General features: G+C 36.1%; 1 protein-coding gene across 12 annotated transcripts in view; it reads left to right on the top strand.

Annotated features, from left to right (window-relative positions):
* LOC307175034 (uncharacterized protein) overlaps positions 1-24,674 on the top strand; it is a 527,231-nt gene that overhangs the window by 133,856 nt on the left and 368,701 nt on the right. For all 12 annotated transcript variants that reach the window (XM_079899803.1, XM_079899796.1, XM_079899801.1 and 9 more), the window contains one exon: positions 10,706-10,779. The gene's annotated coding sequence lies outside the window, so the exon portion shown is untranslated. The remainder of the gene's footprint in view (positions 1-10,705; positions 10,780-24,674) is intronic.

Genomic DNA, 24,674 nt, shown 5'->3' with positions numbered 1-24,674 from the left:
GATGGGTTGACCTCTTTTCCTAGGTTTCTTCTTTTGAAAAAACATCACTTTACTGATTGTTACCTAGCAATATTGCAACTTAAATTTCTTATCGAATTTCTTGACCCAAAGTTCCAATATCAAAAGAGAATTTAACATATACTGACATATTTATTTTGAAAAGTAGAACATCTTATCAATCAAACATGGGCTTAAGTAATGTAAGTGCCATGATCTATAAGTCTGGTAAGGAAAAAAGAATTTAACTTTCCTCCCATGGAAGCATTTGCCTATACATGGAGACATAGCTAAGAGCACCACATAGGAAAAGATGCATGCCCGGAATGAGGAGGAGAAAGCTAAACCCCCATGTCTGTTGAATTTACCACCCTCGTAGGCTATCCAAGAGAACTTTTCTGGAAAAAAAAAAAAAAAAAGAAATGCAGCTGTTAAAGGATTAAGCAGATTTTCTCACAATGTAATCTGAAAGAGGAGAATGAAGCCTAGTACTTCTGCCCGAATGTATAGGGCTCAACAGGCAAAATTAAACCTAATACTGGAGAACCAAAACTGAATTTACAAACCTGAAATCATTCTGTAAAGCCAAAATCAATGATGTCAGAAAACCCCACACATGAATGTTTGTTATTCTTCTAAGTTAAAGATGGTTGGGTTTCCCTGGTGGCGCAGTGGTTGAGAATCTGCCTGCTAATGCAGGGGAAACAGGTTCGAGCCCTGGTCTGGGAAGATCCCACATGCCGCGGAGCAACTAGGCCCGTGAGCCACAACTACTGAGCCTGCGCGTCTGGAGCCTGTGCTCCGCAACAAGAGAGGCCGCGATAGTGAGAGGCCCGCGCATCGCGATGAAGAGTGGCCCCCGCTTGCTGCAACTAGAGAAAGCCCTCGCACAGAAACGAAGACCCAGCACAGCCAAAAATAAATAATAAATAAATTAAAAAAAAAAAAGACGGTTGATAGGGAGAAAAAGTGGGTAGTTTTAAATTCTTTAATTTATTTTTCTAGTGCTTCAAAGGGGGATAGAAGAGTCTACTAGAAAGGTGACACTGAGCAAGTAGTTATAAGAAAGGTAGAGTGGTCAAAATTAACATTAATAGCCATGTTATTAGTAGGTACTCTTAATATGATATAATGAAAATGGCACGCACCTCTGTGGTCTTTCTCCCAAAAACACATAACCCCAATCTAATCATAATAAATATACCAAACAAATCCCAACTGAGGGACATTCTGCCAAATATCTGACCAATATTTCTCAGAAATACCACAGTCATCGAAAACAAGGACAGCCTGCGAAATTGTCACAACTAGGTGTAGCCTAATGAGAATGATTACTAAATGCAATGTCTTATCCTGGATGCAATCCTCTAGTTCCTGCTAATATATCAATATTGGTTCATTCACTGCAACAAATAACCCTACCCGTACCCCTACCCTACCCCTAACCCTACCTACCTGTACCCCTACCTAACCCCTACCCCTGAAAAATGTTAATAATAGAAGAAAGTAGATGCAGGGCACATGGATTCTCTCTCACAATCTTCTCAATTTTTTATAAACTTAAAACTGTTCTTAAAATATAGTGCCTGTTAAAAAAAGTATGTACAATGTATAGGTAGAGTTTAAAAAATAAGAATAATAGTAACATCTGTGTACCCAGTGCCTAATACAACATGGGAAAAATGACTAGTAACTTTGAAATCTCCTGAGTGTTCTTTTCCACTAGCTTTCCTCTACTGCATTCTCTTTATGATTTATAGTGTGTTAACTATAAAACATATAGTTTAGATTTTCCCCTGTTAAAATTTATATGAATGGCATTATTTTGCTTTTTTTGTTTAATGCTATGCTTTCAAGGTATTCATGTTGAGGCAACTAGCTGTAGCTTTCTTTTTTCCTTCCATAAAATTGCTAATTTTAAGTTTCTTCCTCCCTGGTTTGTACTTTTTGTCATTTTTCAGAATTACACTCCTCTTCAAAAAAAAATCTTTGTGTTTTTCAGTATTAGCTTCTTTTTTGCTTTCCACGCACATTCCTTTGATCTACCTTGAATCAATGCTGTTTATGATGTGAGGTAGGAATAATTTTTATTGTTATTATATGTATAATAAAATCTCTCAGCGCTGTATATTTGGTAGTCAGTCTTTTACTACTGGTTGGCAATGCTGCCTGACAATATATAAAATCTCCATGTAGGCATAGGTTCATTTCTTAGCTTTTTATTTAGCTTCATTGGTCAATTGTTATATTCCTATTTCAGTAACACATGTTAATTTGTCCTCTGTTATAAGTGATGGTCAGTCAGGTGCAGTTACAAGGGGAACACAGAAGAGGCACAGGGGAAAAAAAAAAAAAGCTTATTATACTCAGAGGTCCTAGACAGAGTCACTGCAGTCCAAGAGTGGGTCTCATATAGGAGGGAGCACCAAGAAGCAGGCTCAACCGAGCAGATAGGAAGCAGAGAGAGCAAGCGCCCATGGGTAAATGCCTTTACCGGAGATCAGGGTGCAGTACACAGGAAAAGACATGAGGGAGTTTCACTGATGTGTTTGCATGTCATTGGGACAGTCAGGGGAGGGAAGGAAGGAGAACTTGTGGCAGGGACCAGCCTTATTACATTTGGTGCATCTGGTCGCTAGCAGGATGCTCACAGCATGTTTGTGAGGATGCTGAGACAGCAGGAAAAAATGAAGTTTCAAAATTTACAATGCAAAATTTGTATAGCATTATAAAAACTTTATGATATCTGGTGAGGCAATCTCACCCAAATGTTAATCTTCTTTAGGAGTATCTTATTTACACTTTGCCTTTCATACTTGAATATAGTTTTTCAAACTAACTTGTCAAGTTTCTGAAAATCAATTATATGACCATTTTGATTGAGATTGTATTAACGAGTTTATTTTGGCAAAAATTGATATATTTTTAATTTTGAGCCCTCCTATATATAAACACGGTATGTCTGTTTATTTATTTACACAATCTCTAAGGTCTTTAAATAAAAGGTGTGACTTTTGCATATAAATTATTGCACATTATTTGTTTGAATTATAGTGCCATTGCTATTAAAAGTGTTTCTATTTTAAAATTACTTTTTTCTGTATGGTGGTTATGCAAAAAATTAAACACAGAATTACAATATGATAATATCCAGCAATTCCACTTTTAGGTATGTAACCAAAAGAATTAAAAGCAGGGACTCAAACAGATATTTGTAAACCACTATTCATAGCAGCATTATTCACAGTAGCCATATGTGAGAGCTATTCAAATATACATCAAATGTGGTATGTACATAAATTGAGTATTATTTAGCCTTAAAAAGGAATGAAATTCTGACATATGCTGCAACATGGACGGAGCTTAAAGACATTACGCTAAGTAGAATAAGCCAGAGGTACCTAGAGTAGTCAAACTGGTAGGCACAGAAAGTACAGTAGTGCTTGTCTGGAGCTAGGAGGAGGAGGGAATGGGGAGTTATTGTTTAATAGGTAATTAAGTTTTGGTTTGAGAAACTGGAGGTGCTCTGTAGTTGATGGTGGTGATAGTTGCACAATAATGTGAATCTATGTAATGCTACTGAAATTTATACTTAAAATGACTAAAATGGTAAAGTTTATGTCTGTATTTTACCATAGTAAAAAGCATATTTTCAAAAACCTGAAATGAATGGAAGTGCAAAGTTTTCAGATTACTCCTTTTTGTTTTGCTTCTTTTCCTCTGGCGTACCAGTGTTGCAGATGTGGGTACCCCGGCACAGCCCTCAGACTACCTGTCATAAACTTGAGGCATCTAGGTCAATTTCAGTCCATTTTTAACGCCAAGTCTTGCATTCCTAGTTTCTAAAAGTTTTACATATTCCTTTTTCGAAAGTTCTGGCTATTTTTTGTAGCCCCTCGCAATGTAATAATGTAGATTTTCCTTTTTATTTATTAAACCACACTTGTATATTAAATGTAACAGTTTTATTATTTGTTTTTAAGGATCTTCTTTTGTAGCTTGTTGTTTCTTTTTGGTTTTGCTCAGGATACATTGTGTTTTGTGGTGTTTTTGAGCTCATGTCTCTAAGGGAACAGGTTGAGGTTTATGTTATATTGCCTTTATCCAGAGAAGATTTGCCTTTGCTTCCCCCAAGTGTCTGGGGGCAGCACTTACCTGGGACTAACATCAACTCTATTATCTATTTTGTGTTTTAATATCAAGAATTGGTGTAAATTCTAGCTTCAAATCCATGTAAGGGCAAAGATGTACTTCTTAAGTCTTCCTACAATCTTTATTTTAATTAATGTTTGTATGTGTGTGTGTGTCTGTGTGAGTGTCTGTGTTTTGATTTCCTACCCAGAGTCAAGGCTGAGTAAAAAAAGCATCCCCATTTTTCCCCTAAACAAATAGGATCTACCCTACTGTACATATTAAGTGTTATATTTTAAGACAGCATGTGCCAGAATCTCTGGTCCAATCTTTCACTGTGCTTGCATCAATCTTTGTACCATGCCCAGATGTACCCATTGAAAACCAAGTTCAGGGCCACTAGAAAGAGGTAGATGCCAGCTTCAGTGCTTGCTTGCCTCTCTAGATTTGTGCTTTCTTGTTATTTTCTTTCTGTAAGCATTTTTCTTACTTTCCCCTCAGCCCAACCTAATATTATAGTCTCTTTTTCTTCTCTATCTGCAACATTGCAGGCGTTCTCTTCTAGGATTTTTTTTTTTTGATAGTTTGTTTACCATATTGATGGAAAGATTATTCCCCTTTAATGATTTGATTTATTCCTTTAGTTTTGAGAGATGATTTTTTAAAATTTCTTTATTTACATATCATTGTACAGCACTGGAGAAGCAACCACAAATGCTCTTTAGAAATAGAGAAGTTATAAATAAAATAATTATGCAATCAATATGAATAAATAATTTATAATTCCTCATTTAATTAGCCTAATATGTAAGAGGACTAATTTGAAAAATCTTTTAGAAACAGTTTATCTATATGGTTATATAATGGGTGAATTAAGGAAATAGTCTATTGTTTGACAAACTAGTTATGTTTATATTCTGATTATCTCTTATTCACTCCATTGGTTAAGGAGGGATTCCCCTACCCTAAATAGTAGTAGATAGCCAAACTCATGACACCTGATATTGGACAGATGAGATTGAAGGTAGTTTATTATTCACATATACTCAGCCCAAGAGAAGAGGATACCACACACCACACAGGACCACATGGATGTTATACTCAAGAGCAGAGTGAAATAGCAGAAGCTCTGGGTTGCAGGGTTTGTAGTGACAAGAGGATGGGGATAATTCAGTGGGCTGGCAAGGAACTGAAATCCCCTATGTTGAGGATTATGTAGAGTATAGCTGGTCTGGCTGCTAAGAGTACTAGCTGGACAGGGAGCCTTTCCCACTGAGTGGGGAGCATATCTGGAAAGAGCAAGAGAGCTCATATCTAGGTCTTTGGGAGGATGTGAGACTCAAAGATATCAGGTCAGCAGACAGAATTTCAGGTCTTATAATCCTGTTTGACGAGGGGTGTCAAAACCCTAGTACAGTTGCTATCACTCCTCTATTCAGCAACCATGGTATACCTTGCTAATCAACTGCAGTCATATGTATCTAGACACTGAAGAAGGCCTTAGAATCCTTCTCAAGACAGCACACTAACCAGACACTGTGGAAATATTTTAGTTACTGAGTCTCATGAAGCCTATTAATCTTTCCTAGTCAAGATCACTCATATGACAAGCACATTATATTAATTTCAGCATATAGATGGCTTGAACATCTATGCAAGGAAAAATATCTAAGATAAGTAGACATCTCTCTACTTGACTTGGCACATGATTAACTTTTCATCCTCTGGATTTTTGTTTTATGGGTGTGTGGGGGTATGTTGGGTTTTTTTTTTTGCAGTACACGGGCCTCTCACTGTTGTGGCCTCTCCCGTTGCGGAGCACAGGCTCCTGACGCGCAGGCCCAGCGGTCATGGCCCACGAGCCCAGCCACTCCGTGGCACGTGGGATCCTCCCGGACCGGGGCACGAACCCGTGCACCCCGCATCGGCAGGAGGACTCCCAACCACTGCACCACCAGGGAAGCCCGTGGGTATGTTTTAGATAGATAGATAGATAGGTAATGGAAAGTCTACATATCAGTTTTGCATTGAATTGCTTTCCAGTTGAATCATCTTTGGTATAACCATGTTGGTCATTTCTGTCTTAACTGAACTTCCCATCTGAATTTTATGAGGCTTAAACTAACAGTGTTAACATATTTAAAATGTGTATCTCTATAGAAAATCACTTTTAAATGAAGTCACTTGTGACTATGACCATTGTCGACACATATTATTATAAAGAAATGCTCAGTGAATCTCAAAGCTAGAATTTTGAAGTTATGATAAAGCCATTTTGGAATCTTTGGGGCCAATAGAATCCTGAAATGTCACTAAGTATCATTCCCCCAGTACAAAATAACTGCATGTGCTTTATTTTTGCATTTTTGAAAAATATTAATGATGTTGAAATCTTATTTATTTACAGTTTCAATAAAATTCTACCCTAGATACTTATTCTATTTGACAAAAATTTTACTATTTCTCAAAGTGCGCTTCATACATACGCATATGTGCATACAAAATATGCACATATGCATATGTGTGTATATTTGTGTGTGTGTGAGGCAGAAAGAGACAGAAGGGCAGAGAGATTGAGAGACAGATGAAAAAGTTGTTTCTAAAATGCCAGGAAGACATAAAAGCATTTTTAAAGCCTGTGAGGATTGAAAAATACTTTCAGTTTCACGGATCTAAATGAGGTTTAGACTCAGTATATATTTATTTATAAACAAACAATTGAATGAATGATTAAAGGATGGATTGAGAACTTCTGGCATATAAATTCATTGCTGCTGCCACTGTATGTTACTTTAATGATTGTTTTATGGAAGTATGAATTGTTAGTAATTTACTAAGTATTTGATCCTCTGGCTCCCGACTCAGACACTGAGACCTTTGTGCAGTATGTGCACAGAAGTGCTGACTCAAAATCTAAGAGACTAAGTCAAATATAGAGCAAACAAAACATCCTGAAATAAAGTAAAAATCTCAGTGGAAATCAAAAGGGGCCACTATAGCACTAATGAGGCAGTGTTAGGCTCCCTCGATACATTTCTGGAAAAAAAACAAAAATATTATTGAGAAACTGGGGAATGACAGTAAAGAAATTTTCAGGCATGATGATCTTGTCATCTACTTAAGAAATGTGCTGATAGTACTATGTATACTAAACACTTTAAATGAACGAAAGAAGTCTACTTTGGGGATGGATGTTCTTGTAACTGATAGGATGCCAGATGTTCCTGTAATAAAAAATCTGGATCAGCCGCACTTTCTTTAAGGTTCTTGGATATTTACTAGTGTGGCAATCTCAGTATACAGATATTTTAGGAGGATGTCAAATAACTTTGTTTAAAAATACTTATATGCATATAAATTATCAATATTTTTTACTTAAATAAGGAATATTTATTTTTAATGTGTATCAAATCTTTCATTATTGGAAAACAAAGTCTTGGGAAGACATGTTTAAAATATTTATCTGTATAAGAATAGAGCTGGCAGACATTTTTAATTTCCTACACAACTATTCCAAGTTTGTGAATTCATATATAAATTTAAGAAGTATTACTTGAACGCACATGCTTTAGAGCATTATAATGTAATGAGTGACCTCTCTTAGAAAAAATATTAAGAAGAAAACTTTTCATACTGATGGTCATAAATTTTCCCGTTTGTGCGGTATTTCTCAGTTCACAGGAACCAATCAACAGCCAAGGGTGAATACTGTAAACTGCATGGCTGCATTTTACAAATTCCAGAGGAAACATATAAAAATTTCTTTATTCTTTTTAAAACACATGGAATAGGGAAAAACATCTTCTTGGAAAGCCTTGTTAGTACACTGTACTGAGGAATAAATATATATCACCTCTGTTTCAGCTAGGGATTTGTCATACCTAATTTGGATTTAACAGAATATGATGATCATTAATAACACTTGCCAAACAGTTATGGACCTCCCTGCTTCTTGGATTATGATGGGATAGTTTTTCTGTTAGTTATAGTATATAATTTAAATCTGAAAAAATATAAATCTTTACTTCAGCTGTATTATCCATAAATTGTCTATACAAATACAGTTAGCCAGTCAGTATGAAAGGCTAGTAAATGAATGTGAACTCTGGTTGGCTGATCTTTTCTAGGCTGTATAGAAGCAACCATACCATATGTATTAGAATTGTCCTAATTTATATTTTCTTGGCATTCATCATGTTCGGCTATAACTTGCCTGGAGGCAGTGGTTTAAATTAGTGTTAATAAGAAGCAAATGCCAATGCATATAGACAAGTCAGTGTAAATATTTCTCCTCCATTTTGATTGTATTAGAGGTGGAAATAATGAGAACATAAATAGCTGCACAACAGTTCCAAACATTAATAAAGTGCTAGCCTTTCTCAGGAAGACTGTGAGACTTACATTTTTTAGGCAGTAAACAAGCAAACATGAGGCATCGTGCTGGGCAATAATTTTTAGTCTTAGAGGATTTTAACTATCTTGCACTAACATCAAAATTATTTGATCAAATTTTGGTGCATTTTTCAGCCTTTGGGAGAATCATGGATATATAGAGAGATTTTATCTTAAGTTTGAATCCTACTTAAGCTATATTTTTCATTTTATAACCCATTTTTAATATTTTGTTATATGTCAGACACCATTTTAAGTATTTTATAAGAATTATTTATTTTATCTTCATAATGATTTCATAAGGTAGGTGTAATTGTCCCTGTTTTTCTGATTGAGAAACAGGATCATAGATATTAATACAAGATCATTTAGCAAATGACAAATGTCTAATGCAAAGCCAAGTCTTTATAAATCCAGAATCCATATTCATGGCCACTGTGCTCTACTGTCTCTTTGTCACTGTGCGATTTTTATTAGTATACATCTTCTTATATCTAAGGGAACTGCCATTACTGAATAGTGAGCCCCTCCTATTAAGGAAAAGAGAGAGAGAGAGATGGAGAACTGATGGTTCAATATGGGAAAATAATGAAGGATGATAAGATCTTTTCCATGAAAATTAGAATTAAAGAAAGAAAACAAAGAAAAGGCAAACCTAGATAATTGGACTTTCTTCCTAAATCTGTTCTGTGAGACAGAGCATAGACCTCTTTTGATGATGCTTGTCTGAATTTGGGTGGCAGAAGCAAGCATTTTATGATCGTAAAGCCGGTCGGGCTTTGAATATGTTCAGTAACAGAAAAATCTGAAAAATATTTTCTCTTAGTGTATATATTATGTTCAACAAAAATGAATTTACAAGTATTTCATTGAAATTATGAGAGATTCTGAAACCCTTATGTTAAGAATAAATAAAAGTATTATATTGGGTGTGTTATTACTAAAATAAAAAGCTTAAAATTTCATTGGAAATTCTCATAGTGTGATATTCTTATTCTTTTATTTTTATTTGTGATATTCTTAAGACTAACACAACCCTAAATATTTCCGTTGAAGGATTTTCATGAATGCAATAAACCCAACAGGAAAGGAATTAGAATTGCAAAATCTTAGAGCTAGAGGAGACATCGGAGGTCATAGTCTGATCCATAAATGCATTCTGTGATTTGATCAAACTCTGTAATCACTCCAGGGAAAATGACCTAGGGGTTACTTTTTTGAATCAGTGACTTGCCCCTCATCCAGTTTTCCTGTCCTCCCATTCAGAGCCATAATTTCCACTTAAGTCTGATGCCTTACTCCTCCGTGGGCACTTTGCTATTTATGCCTACTCCCCCTGCCTTCTTGGTCTGCTTCCCCACACCCACCCCACCCCAAGCCCTTTCTTCTGTACTCCTACAAGTTCCATCAAGTATGTCCATTCTGTTTCCCATTTCCCTAGATCTTGTTCTGGAATAAAAGTAATTTTTAGAAAGATGCTGATTAACATTGGTTTATTGTTTCCATAACCACCAATTACATATCAATTTTTATAAATACTTTTAAGTTACAAATACTGCAAAGTGCCTTTCCCTGAGATCATGGGATTTGAGGCTGGAATTTGGGGTATGTCAGTTCGAAAAAAAAAATGTGCATTGGGAACAAGAAAGGTAAAAATATTGGTGATACGTATTCACTGAGAAACAATGAGGAGCTTCTTTCCAGAGAGATTAGGAAACCATAACTAAAAAATATGCAGTAAAATATGGGGTTCATGGTCATAGGTGCCATCATAGGCACCTAATTCAATTTTTTAAATTTCTCACATCCACAATGACTTTTGCTCTGGGATGTCTTAAAGGCACAATTAGGCCTCTGACAAGAGAAAATAATTCTAAAAAATTTGTGGTTTAGAGAGCTTTAGAATTCCTAACATTAAACTTGATTATTCACAGAAATTATTAATTATAACAATTTATACAATATAATCTTATGTCATCTACTTTTATGGTAATTAATTACTTATTTATTCACAATTATTAACTCTACTTCCATCATTTTTACCTTTCTTTTCTTCTCCATCCCTGCCTCGGGGCTTTTGCATTTCTATTTTCTCTATTGCTTCTCACTGGATTTTGCATGGTTAACTAATCTTCTCAGAGAGGCCTCCCTCTACAATAATTCTATCTAAATATCTTTGGTGCAGGTCACGTGATCTCAAGGAGCAAGAGTGATGGAGCAGGGAGAGTGAGAAACGGAAGGAAGAGAAGCCAATTGAAAGTAGGTTGATTATCACTGTTGGAAACATATTTAAACCTGCTCTGACCCTCCTGCTCCAAGGAAACATCTAGACTGTGCCTCAGAATTGTTTCATCAAAGAAAAGGGAGGAGGCTGTGGCACTGATCCATCAATCCTGTCACCTGTCTTAGGGATGTTAACTTTTCTCTTTTGCTTGCATTTCTGGCTTTCCTACACATAGGTTCAATGGAGTTTGATAGCTTCTGAAGATGCTCTCAGGAGAGCAAATAGAGAGATAGGCAGGTGGATTAGATGGGATGCTAACAGCATGCAAAGGCCCTATCCACCAGAGCAGACAGTAGAGGGAACTGCGGCAGCCCACGAAGAGCACCTGCTATATGAATAGAGTCAAATCATCCAATCAGTCAATTGTTTTTTAGTTATCATGTTTTATTTTCTTTACTGCCCTTACCACTTTCTTAAATTGTTTATTTTCAATTAACAATCAACTTCTCCAACTCAAAGGCAAACTTGGTGAAAACCAGAGCATCATCTATCTTACTGATTACTCTATGCCCATCATGTAGAACAACGTTTAACACATAAGAGATACTCAATATGCACTAGCTGAAACAATGAACAAATGAACATCTATAAAGGGAAAAATGGAGTAAAAAATATCCAGGCAAAATTCTGACAAAACTTAACACTAATCATATTGCCTAAATCATAATCCAAGTACCTTAACCTGACAACTAAGCCCCTACAAGAACACATCAAAGTGTTTTTTTCAATCTACTGAAGGCCTTCTATACTTTAGCCATTTCAAACTAATCATTATTACTTAAGAATTTCCTGCTTCTGAGAATTTGCTGATGCTACCCCTTCTCTCTAGTATTACTTCACACTGGTTTCTACTCTTTAAAAACTTACCCGTTCTTAAGTGTCTGTTTCAAGTACACTTCTTGTGTTAAGGCCATCTTACTATCTAATATTACTCTATCTCTCCTTTGTGTTTCCGTAACATATTTATCTCCATCACTGTACTTTTCTCATTCTGCTTTGTATGCAAGTCTGTGCCCATATCAGATGGACTCTTGAAAGCAAGAACATGGTTATATCACTTAAAATTGTTTCTGAAAAAAGAGGGATAATAAGTAATTGTTAGTCATCTTTATATCTCACTTCTATATGTCTAGCATAATGAACGACCTAAGTAAATATTAATTGAATTAAATGATTCAAGTCTGGAGTTTTGAAAGAAATTCCTAGCCGTAGGTTACAAATGATCACCAAGTGGCTTAATCTTTTCAGAGCAAATTATCCATCAGTCTGTTTCTATTGAGCGTCTCATTTCCATTTTTCCCTTTTCTCTTTCTCTGGTGTTTTTCAAACCATATAAAACACCACAGTCTTGGGATGGGGTTAAATGTTCTCTATTTGAATAATGTAATGGACACCTTAAAGAGTAGAATGCCATTTCTCCCCTTAGAATTGAGATCTTTTGAGTAGGTAAATGGGTAATGGCATTTCTAAATGACCATTGCTATTTTATGGCCTTTTTCTTTTCCAGATATGAGATAACTGTCTCACTCAGTTTTAGCTCATACAATCTGCAATTTGTAGCTAACTCATTAGTGAGGGATTTGGTTATAAGGAAATTAAATGTTGAATGTTCAGTTTGGGGGCAATCTAATAGACTTGTTCTATTGTGGTTGCTTCTTAATAAAGATATTAGACTTGATAGCGTTTCCTCCAGCTATCTCTGTTAAGTATATTCAAACAGAAAGACACTTCATCAGTATTTTAAAGCTTTTGTATTTTTCTTTTGTTTGGAAAATGTTTGAGACATTCTAACAGTAATGAAAAATCGAAGCTATATAACAATTCTAGGAATAGTGCTGCCTTGTCTTTTTCAAGAGGTATGATTTTGTCCCCCTTTTAAATAATCTTAAGTTTCTTAACTCATTTCCCTTAATAAATTTTGATTTTTAAGCATTCAGATATGAACTGTTATCATATAAGATCTTCCAAATAGCTGAAGACAATGATGACTGCCTAGATCCCTCCATCTAACTATTTTCTCCAGAAATAGGGAACAAGGAGCGAAAATATAACACTACCAAAAAAGCTCAGTATAACTTCAAGACAAAAGATGCTCAAACACCAAATTACCTAAAAGTAAAAATAGGAAAATGCCAAGTTCTGGCATGTTATCTCTAATGCTCCCACCCAGTGCCAATCTTTGAGGCAAGCAAAGGCAGATTGAGAAAAATGCAGGGAATGGAGAAGGAAGTAAGCAATAGGACCTATGTTTGATCTAAAACCACTGTCAGGAAGACAAATTCACCCTAAGTATAAAAATACTAAAAAAAATATCAGGGAAGATGTGACAGAAAATAGGTAAGATAATTAAAAGTATATGCAATCTTAATAAAACTTTGTAGCTTCTGGAGGAGGAAAAAAGTGGAAAAGGGGGAACTAGAAGCACCTTTTGGTAACTGAGTGGTTAAGGGAAGAGAGAAACAATGTGAGAAAATGTATGGTCCTGAAAAGCAAAAGAGAACTAAAAATTCAAGAGGTACAATTTTTCCATCCACCAGAAGAACAAACAAAGAAACAAAATTCATTAAAGTACATTGATCTTGCTGTATTTAGAGGAGAGTCAAGAATTTTGAACCCTCCTTATAAGAAAAAAAATCAGGAAATGACTAATAGATTGATCAGAAAAAAAAACTCAACATACATCAATTAAGGAAAATTCCTCCTTAACCATAAAGCAGAAGAAAACTGTAAGAAATATGCCAAAGAAAAATAAGTATACTAGAATAAATAAGTAAACTATATGAAAACTCACTTGAAATTAGAAATTAGTACACTAAGGAAAAAATGGACAAAATATAGGAAAAAATGAAAATAGTATTAATTAAATACAGGAAAGAAAGGGGTGAAAATGACACAATTATCTTAGAAATAAAGAATAAATTGCAAAATAAATAAAGAATCAACTTATAGATACAGAATGAATTACCTAAAATAGAATAGACTTAAGTGAAAATTTAATTTAAAAAAATTGAAGAAAGGCACAAAATAACCAAGGCAATAAAAATAAGATAAAGAAGTAAAAAAGAGTCTGAAAGAAAATAATGAAAATGGAAGACAGGCAAAGAAAAGATAACATTTGTTTTATTGGAGACCCTGAAAAAAAGAAAATAGGACAAAAATGCATACTTAAAACTTTAATTCAATAAAACCTTCCAGAATTAATGAAATATTTAAATATACATATTTGAAAGGTCCATCAGGTACTTGGAAAACTAAAATCAAAACAAACTACTCAGACACATATCCTAGTAAAATTATTAGATTAAAAATATGCAACCTATAATAACTTCAGGCAAAAAAAAAGAAAAAGAAAAAAATGACTTAAAATGGCAAAAGATTAATGAAAAACAACATGGACAAGAAAGCAGCAATTGGGCAGTATTTTTTAACTCAAATAAGGTCTGAACATTGTTTATAAACTTAGTGCTTTATAACCTTATTTATAAAGTATTTTATATATAACCAAACTGTCCTTCAAGTATCAAGGCTATTGGGGAGAATATATATATATATATATATATATATATATATATATATATATATATATATATATATATATATATACACACACACACACAAAAGTAAAATGAAGGAGAGAAAAAGGTGGAATTTTTTTTCACCCTGTCATATTTTAACTGATGTAAATATCATTGACTTTTGCACTGGACACAGATAACTCTTAGTTTTGCCAACAAAATCCCTTGAAGCAATTATGAAGATGTCTCTGAATTGATATTCACATTCTGACTCACTTGAAAAATAGCCACAGGATTCAAAGAAGGATCAAAATATTACCACTATTGCTGGTAAACCAAGTGAGAAAATGTTGCCTGGGTCTGTCATCACTTTAAAGATTTCTAGAATTCAGGGCCTTCATTACAGCCCCTTTGCAAAACTAAAACCCTACTAAATATTTGCATAGAACATGAGGGGCTGACTTTGCCCTGCTTTCTTTCCTGGTGCTAGAAGTCAGAAACTGGACCTAATCTATGTGCCTGTAACAGAGGAGAATATTTCTGTGTCCCAGCGAAGTATCTAGAAAAATAGAGATCAGAAAGGACTAACTCAACAGGGTCATTTGTTTTCCAGATCTTACTGATCAGACGAGTCATTCTTCCTTCCTTATGAAGTTACTGAGTAAGGAGTAAGGGCAAGTATTCTCAAGAAGACTTAGTTTATATTTTATCTATTAGCAGGAACCTGGGAGGGGGTAAAGAATTGTTATCTGTAATTAAATTGGCCATATATCCTAGCTTGCACAATAATATATCAGTTTCCACAGGAATGAATAAAATGTTACATAATATTCTTGTGAATATTTTTTTCTTCAGGCAGATCATCAGCTTTTCACTTTATCTGTAGCTTATGAATTATTGTTAACATTAATCAAAATGAGTCATTAACCAATATGATGGTAAAACTTCTTGTCTGGATTAACTATTTGATTAAAAATAGTTTCTTAGGGTTCTAGAGACTTGGTTTTCGACACCAATCCCCTCCTATTTTGTTGCTCTATAGAGCACTCTCTGACCCTAGGTAAGGAAGAAGACAAGCGTGCTCACTCTTACTATTCCTATTCAACATAGGACTGGGAGTTCTAGTTAGAGCAATCAGGAAAGAAAAATAAAGGCAACCAAATAGGAAGGAAAAATGTATAATTGTCTTTGTTTGCAGATGCTATGATCTTACACATAGAAAATCCTAAAATCCTAAAGCACAAAATTGCTAGAACTAGTCAATATATTTAGTAAAGTTGCAGGATACAAAATCAATGTACAGAAAGCAGTTGCTTATACATCAACAACAAGCATCAGAAAAAGAAATAAAGGAAATAATCCCATTCACAATAGCATCAAAAATAAGAAAGTACTTAGAAATAAATTTAATCAAGGAAGTAAAAAATCTATAAACTGAAAAGTACAAGATTTGATGAAAAAAATAGAAGAAGACACAACTGGAAAGCTATCTCCTATTCATGAGTCAGAAGAAATAATATTGTTAAAATGTCCATATTACACAAAGCCATCTGTAGATTCAATGAAATTCCTATCAAAACTCCAATGACATTTTTCACAGAAATAGAAAAAACATTCCTAAAATCTGTATGGAGCCACAAAAAAACCCCCAAAGCCAAAGCAATCCTGAGAAAAAGGAATAAAGCCAGAGGCCTCACAATTCCTAATTTCAAACTATACTGCAAAACTATAATAATCAAAATAATATTATGTTGGCATAAAAATAGACACTAGACCAATGGAACCCAGAAATAAACCCTCCTGTATATGTCAACTAATATTTGATAAGGGGGCCAAAAACACACAATGGAGAGAGGATCATATCTTCAATAACTGGAGTTGGGGAAATTGGATAATCACATGCAAGAAAATGAAACTGATCCTTTATCTTACACCACTCACAAAAATTAACTCAAAATAGATTAAAGACTTAATCATAAGACCTGAAACCATAAATCATAAGGCCTTAAATGCAAGACCTGAAACTGTAAAACTCCTAGAAGGGAACATAAGGAAAATCTCTTTGACATTGGTCTTAGCAGTAATTTCCTGGATTTGACACAAAAAGCGCAAGCAACAAAAGCAAAAATAAATAAGTGGGATCACATCAAATAAAAAAATCTCTGCACAGTGAGAGAAACAATCAACAAAATTAAAAGGTAACTTACAGAATGGGAGAACATATTTGCAAATCTTGTATCTGATAACAGTTAATCTCCATATATATAAAGAACACATAAAAGTCAATAGCAGAGGAGACCTTCAGGATGGCAGAGGAGTAAGACATGCAGATCATCTTCCTCCCTGCAGATACATCAGAAATACATCTACATGTGGAACAGCTTCTACAGAACACCTACTGAATGCTGGCAGAAGACCTCAGACCTCCCAAAAGGCAAGAAACTCCCCCTGTACCTGGGTAGGGGAAAAGAAAAAAGGAAAAACAGAGACAAAAGAAAAAGGACAGGACCTGCACCTCGGGGAGGGAGCTGTGAAGGAGGAAAGGTTTCCACACACTAGGAAGCCCCTTTGCAGGTGGGGACTGCGGGTGGCGGAGGGGGGAAGCTTCGGAGACGCGGAGGAGAGCGCAGCAACAGGGGTGCGGAGGGCAAAGCGGAGAGATTCCCTCACAGAAAGGATAGGTGCCGATCAGCACTCACCAGCCGGAGAGGCTTGTCTGATCACCCGCCGGGGCGGGCGGGGCTGGGAGCTGAGGCTCGGGCTTCAGAGGTCAGATCCCAGGGAGAGGACTGGGGTTGGCTCTGGGAACACAGCCTGAAGGGGGCTAGTGCGCCACAGCTAGACGGGAGGGAGTCCAGGAAAAGTCTGGACCTGCCTAAGAGGCAAGAGACCATTGCTTCGGGGTGCGAGAGGAGAGGGGATTCAGAGCACCGCCTAAACATGCTCCAGAGACGGGCGCGGACAGCAGAGAAGGACATGAGACTCTAAGGCTGCTGCTGCAGCCACCAATAAGCCTATGTGCAAGCACAGGTTACTATCCACACCTCCCCTCCCAGGAGCCTGTGCAGCCCGCCACTGCCAGTGTCCTGTGATCCAGGGACAACTTCCCCGGGAGAACGAACACATGGCACACCTCAGGCTGGTGCAACAGCACGCTGGCCTCTGCTGACACAGGCTCGCCTCGCATTCTGTACCCCTCCCTCCCGCTGGGCCTGAGTGAGCCAGAGCCCCCGAATCAGCTGCTCTTTTAACCCCCTCCTGTCTGGGCAGGGAACAGACACCCTCAGGTTACCTACACGCAGAGAAGGGGCCAAATCCAAAGCTGAACACCAGGAGCTGTGCAAACAAAGAAGAGAAAGGGAAATCTCTCCCAGCAGCCTCAGGAGCAGCGGCTTAAATCTCCACAATCAACTTGATGTACCCTGCATGTCTGGAATACCTGAATAGACAACGAATCATCCCAAAATTGACGTGGTGGACTTTAGGAGCAACTGTAGACTTGGGGTTTGCATTCTGCAAATAATTTGTGTCTGGTTTTAACTTTATCTTAATTTAGTATTTAGAGTTTATTATCATTGGTAAATTTGTTTATCGATTTTGTTGCTCTCTTCCTTTTTTATTAATGTATATATATATATTTTTTTCCTTTTTCTCTTTTTGATACTGTGTATGTGTATGCTTCTTTGTGTGAGTTTGTCTGTATAGCTTTGCTTTTACCATTTGTTCTAGGGTCCTGTCTGACCATGTTTTTCTTTTCTTTTTTTTTCAGTATAGTTTTTAACACTTCTTATCATTGGTGGATTTGTTTTCTGGCTTGGTTGCTCTCTTCTTTCTTTCTTTTTTTTTAATTTTAAATTATTTTTATGTTTAATATTTTTTTATTTTAATGACTTTTCATTTTATTTTACTTTATTTTTTTCTTTCTTCCTTTCTTTTTTTCCTCCCATTTCTTCTGAGCCATGTGGATGACAAGGTCTTGATGCTCTGGCTGGATGTCATGCCTGTGCCTCTGAGGTGGGAGAGCCAAGTTCAGGACATTTGTCCACCAGAGACCACCCAGCTCCATGTAATATCAAATGGCAGAAGCTCTCCCAGAGATCTCCATCTCAATGCTGAGACCCAGCTCCACTCATTGACCAGGAAGCTACAGTGCTGGACACCCTATGCCAAACAACTACCAAGACAGGAACACAACCCCACCCATTACCAGAGAGGCTGCCTGAAATCATAATGAGGTTACAAACACCCCCCAAATGCACCACCAGACGTGGTCCTGCCCACCAGAAAGAAAAGATCCAGCCTCATCCACTAGAACACAGGCATCAGTCCCCTCCACCAGGAAGCCTACACAACCCACTGAACCAACCTTAGCCACTGGGGGCAGACACCAAAACAATGGGAACTACGAACCTGCAGCCTGCGAAGAGGAGACCCCAAACACAGTAAGTTAAGCAAAATGAGAAAACAGAGAAACACAACATATGAAGGAACAAGGCAAAAACCCACCAGACCAAACAAATGAAAAGAAATAGGCAGTCTACGTGAAAAAGAATTCAGGGTAATGATAGTAAAGTTGATACAAAATCTTGGAAATAAAATGGAGAAAATACAAGAAACGTTTAACAAGGACATAGAAGAACTAAAGAGCAAACAAACAATGATAAACAACACAATAAATGAAATTTAAACTTCTCTAGAAGGAATCAATAGCAGAATAACTGAGACAGAAGAACGGATAAGTGACCTGATAAAACAGTGGTAAATGGAATAAAATAGTAAATAAAATAGTGGTAATATTTTTAAATACTATTTTTAAATAGTAAATAAAATAGTGGTAATAACTACCACAGAGCAGAATAAAGAAAAAAGAATGGAAAAAACTGAGGACAGTCTCAGAGACCTGTGGAACAACATTAAACATACCAACATTGGAATTATAGGGGTCCCAGAAGAAGAAGAGAAAAAGAAAGGGACTGAGAAAATATTTGAAGAGATTATAGTTGAAAACTTCCCTAATATGAGAAAGGAAATAGTCCATCAAGTCCGGGAAGGGCAGAGAGTCCCATACAAGGTAAATCCAAGGGGAAACATGCCAAGACACATATTAGACAAACTATCAAAAATTAAATACAAAGAAAAAATATTAAAAGCAGCAAGGGAAAAGCAACAAATAACATACAAGGAAATCCCCATAAGGTTAACAGCTGATCTTTCAGCAGAAACTCTGCAAGCCAGAAGGGAGTGGCAGGACATATTTAAAGTGATGAAAGGGAAAAACCTGCAACCAAGATTACTCTACACAGCAAGGATCTCATTCAGATTCAACGGAGAAATTAAAACCTTTACAGACAAGCAAAAGCTAAGAGAATTCAGCACCACCAAACCAGCTTTACAACAAACGCTAAAGGAACTTCTCTAGGCAGGAAACACAAGAGAAGGAAAAGACCTACAATAACCAACCCAAAACAATTAAGAAAATGGTAATAGGAACATACATATCAATAACTACATAAATGTAAAAGGATTAAATGCTCCAAACAAAAGAGATTAGCTGAAGGGGGAAAAAAAAAAAACAGACATAGACTGGCTTAATGGAAACAAAAACAAGAACCATATATGTGCTGTCTACAAGAGACCCACTTCAGACTTAGGGACACATACAGACAGAAAGTGATGGGATGGAAAAAGATATTCCATGCAAATGGAAATCAAAAGAAAGCTGGAGTAGCAATTCTCATATCAGACAAAATAGACTTTGAAATAAAGACTATTACAAGAGACAAAGAAGAACACTGCATTATGATCAAGGGATAAATCCAAGATGAAGATATAACAATTGTAAATATTTATGCACCCAACATAGGAGCACCTCAATACCTAAGGCAAATGCTAACCACCATAAAAGGGGAAATTGACAGCAACACAATCATAGTATGGGACTTTAACAACCCACTTTGACCAATGGACAGATGGTCCAAAATGAAAATAAATAAGGAAACACAAAGTTTAAATGATACATTAAACAAGATGGACTTAATTGATATTTATAGGACATTCAATCCAAAAACAACAGAATATACATTCTTCTCAAGTGCTCATGGAACATTCTCCAGGATAGATCATATCTTGGGTCACAAATCAAGCCTTGGTAAATTTAAGAAAATTGAAATCCCATCAAGTATCTTTTCTAACCACAGTGCTGTGAGACTATATATCTATTAGAGGAAAAAAACCTGTCAAAAATACAAACACATGGAGGCTAAACAATACACTACTTAATAACCAAGGGATCACAGAAGAAATCAAAAAGGAAATCAAAAAGTACCTAGAAACAAATGACAATGAAAACACGACGACCCAAAACATATGGGATGCAGCAAAAGCAGTTCTAAGAGGGAAGTTTAGAGCAATACAATCCTACCTCAAGAAACAAGAAACATCTCAAATAAACAACCTAACCTTACACCTAAAACAATTAGAGAAAGAAGAAAAAAAGCCCACCAAAGTTAGCAGAAGGAAAGAAATCATAAAGATCAGATCAGAAATAAATGAAAATGAAATGAAGGAAACAATAGCAAAGATCAATAAACTAAAAGCTGGTTCTTTGAGAAGATAAACAAAATTGATAAACCATTAGCCAGACTAATCAAGAAAAAAAAGGGAGAAGACTCAAATCAATAGAATTAGAAATGAAAAAGTATAAGTAACAACTGACACTTCAGAAATACAAAGGATCATGAGAGATTACTACAAGCAACTCTATGCCAATAAAATGGACAACCTGGAAGAAATGGACAAATTCTTAGAAATGCACAACCTGCCAAGACTGAATCAGGAAGAAATAGAAAATATAAACAGACCAATCACAAGCACTGAAATTGAAACTGTGATGAAAATTCTTCCAACAAACAAAAGCCCAGGACAAGATGGCTTCACAGGCAAATTCTATCAAACGTTTAGAGAAGAGCTAACACCTATCCTTCTCAAACTCTTCCAAAATATAGCAGAGGGAGGAACATTCCCAATCTCATTCTACGAGGCCTCCATCACCCTGATACCAAAACCAGACAAAGATATCACAAAGAAAGAAAACTACAGGCCAATATCACTGATGAACATAGATGTAATAATCCTCAACAAAATACTACCAAACAGAATCCAACAGCATATTAAAAGGATCATACACCATGATCAAGTGGGATTTATCCCAGGAATGCAAGCATTCTTCATTATGTGAAAATCAATCAATGTGATACACCATATTAACAAATTGAAGGAGAAAAACCATATGATCATCTCAATAGATGCAGAACAAGCTTTCAACAAAATTGGACACCCATTTATGATAAAAACCCTCCAGAAAGTAGGCATAGAGGGAACTTACCTTAACATAATAAAGGATGTATATGACAAACCCACAGCCAACATTGTTCTCAATGGTGAAAACCTGAAACCATTTCCTCTAAGATCAAGAACAAGACAAGGTTGTTCACTCTCACCACTATTATTCAACATAGTTTTGGAAGTTTTAGACACAGCAATCAGAGAAGAGAAAGAAATAAAAGAATACAAATCAGAAAAGAAGAAGTAAAGCTGTCACTGTTTGCAGATGACATGATATTATACATAGAGAATCCTAAAGATGCTACCAGAAAATTACTAGAGCTAATCAATGAATCTGGTAAAGTAGCACATACAGTATTAATGCACAGAAATCAAGGAAACACTTGTACCATTTACCACTGCAGCAAAAAGAATAAAATACCAAGGAATAAACCTACCTACAGAGACCACAACCTGTATGCAGAAAACTTTAAGACACTGATGAAAGATATTAAAGATGATAGAAACAGATGGAGAGATATACTATCTTCTTGGATTGGAAGAATCAACATTGTGAAAATGACTATACTACCCAAAGCAATGTACACATTCAATGCAATCCCTATCAAACTACCAATGGCATTTTTCACAGAAGTAGAACAAAAAAATTCATAATTTGTATGGAAACACAAAAGACCCCAAATAGTCAAAGCAATCTTGAGAAAGAAATATGGAACTGGAGGGATCAGGCTCCCGTACTTATACTAGAAAGCTACAGTAATCAAGACTGTATGGTACTGGCACAAAAATAGAAGTATAGATCAATGGAACAGAATAGAAAGCCCAGAGATAAACCCATGCACATAAGGTCACCTTATATTTTTTTAAAGGAGGCAAGAATATACAATAAAGAAAAGACAGCCTCTTCAATAAGTGATGCTGGGAACACTGGACAGGTATGTTTAAAATAATAAATTTAGAACACTCCCTAACACCATATACAAAAATAAACTCAAAATGGATTAAAGACCTAAATGTAAGGCCAGACACTATAAAACTCTTAGAGGAAAACATGGGTAGAATGCTCTATGACGTAAATCACAGAAAGATCCTTTTTGACCCACCTCCTAGAGAAATGGAAACAAAAATAAACAAATGAGACCTAATGAAATTTAAAAACTTTTGCACAGCAAAGGAAACCAAAAACAAGATGAAAAGACAACCCTCAGAACAGGAGAAAGTATTTGCAATGAGGCAACTGACAAAGGATTAATCTCCAAAGTTTACAAGCAGCTCATGGAGCTCAATATCAAAAAAACAAACAACCCAATTCAAAAATGGGCAGAAGACCTAAATAGACATTTCTCCAAAGAAGAAATACAGATTGCCAGCAAACACATGAAAGGATGCTCAACATCACTAATCATTTCAGAATTGCAAATCAAAACTACAATGAGGTATCACCTCACATAGGTCAGAATGGCCTTCATGAAAAAATCTACAAACAATAAATGCTGGAGAGGGTGTGGAAAAAAGGGAACCATCTTGCACTGTTGGTGGGAATGTAAGTTGATACAGCCACTATAGAGAACAGTATGGAGGGTCCTTAAAAAACTAAAAATAGAACTACCATATGACCTAGGAATCCCACTACTGGGCATATACCCTGAGAAAACCATAATTCAAAGAGAGTCATGTACCCCAATGTTCATTGCAGCTCTGTTTACAATAGCCAGGACATGGAAGCAACCTAAGTGTCAATCAACAGATCAATGGATAAAGAAGCTGTGGCACATATATACAATGGAATATTACTCAACCGTAAATAGAAACGAAATTGAGTTATTTGTAGTGAGGTGGATGGACCTAGAGTCTGTTATACAGAGTGAAGTAAGTCAGAAAGAGAAAAACAAATACCGTATGCTAACACATATATATGGAATCTGAAAAAAAAAAAAAGGTTCTGAATAACCTAGGGGCAGAACAGGAAGGAATGAAGATGCGGACATGAGAATGGACTTGAGGATACAGGGTGGGGGAAAGGTAAGCTGGCATGAAGTGAGAGAGTGACATGGACATATATACACTACCAAATGTAAAATTGATAGCTAGTGGGAAGCAGCCACATAGCACAGGGAGATCAGCTCAGTGCTTTGTTACCACCTAGAAGGATGGGATAGGGAGGGTGGGAGTGAGATGCAAGAGGGAGGAGGTATGGGGATATATGTATATATATGGCTGATTCACTTTGTTATAAAGCAGAAACTAACGCACCATTGTAGAGCAATTATACTCCAATAAAGATGTTAAAAAAAGAAAAAAAAGTCAATTGCAGAAACAAAAACAAAACCTCGATTAAATCCTGGGCATGGGACCTGAATAGACAGTTTTCCAAAGAAGACATTCAAATGGCCATCAGGTACAAGAAAAGGTACTCAACATCACTAATCATCAGAGAAATGCAAATCGAAATCACAGTGGGATATCCCCTCACACCTGTTCGAATGGCTAGCATTAAAAAGACAAAAGTGTTGTGGAGAATATGGAGAAAAGGGAGCTCTTGTGCACTGTTGGTGGGAATGTACATTGGTACAGACATTTATGGAAAAACAGTATGAATATTCCTAAAAATTTTTTTTAAAATAGAACTACCGTGTGATCCAGCAATCCCACTTCTGGGTATATATCCAAAGGAATTGAAATCAATATCTCATAGAGATATCTACAACCCAGTGTACCTTGCAGAATCATCTGTGAAGGCCAATTGGAAGCGATGTAAGTATCTGTCAACAGACGAATAGATAAAAAAGCAGTAGGATATATGTACAATGGAATACTATTCAGCCATGGGAAAGAAGGAAATCCTGCTGTTTGTAACAACTTGAATAAAATTTGAAGGTATTATGCAAAGTGAAATATGTCAGAGAAAGACAAATACTGTATATCACTTATATGTAGGATCTAATACAACCAAACTCAGAGAAACTGACAGTAGTGTGGTGGTTACTAGGGGCTAGGGGTTGGGTGAAATG

This window comes from Stenella coeruleoalba (genome assembly GCF_951394435.1).
Source record: "Stenella coeruleoalba genome assembly, chromosome: 16".
Taxonomy (NCBI): Eukaryota; Metazoa; Chordata; class Mammalia; order Artiodactyla; family Delphinidae; genus Stenella; species Stenella coeruleoalba.
Note: the sequence above shows the minus strand (reverse complement) of the source record. Positions and strands in the feature narration are given on the sequence as shown.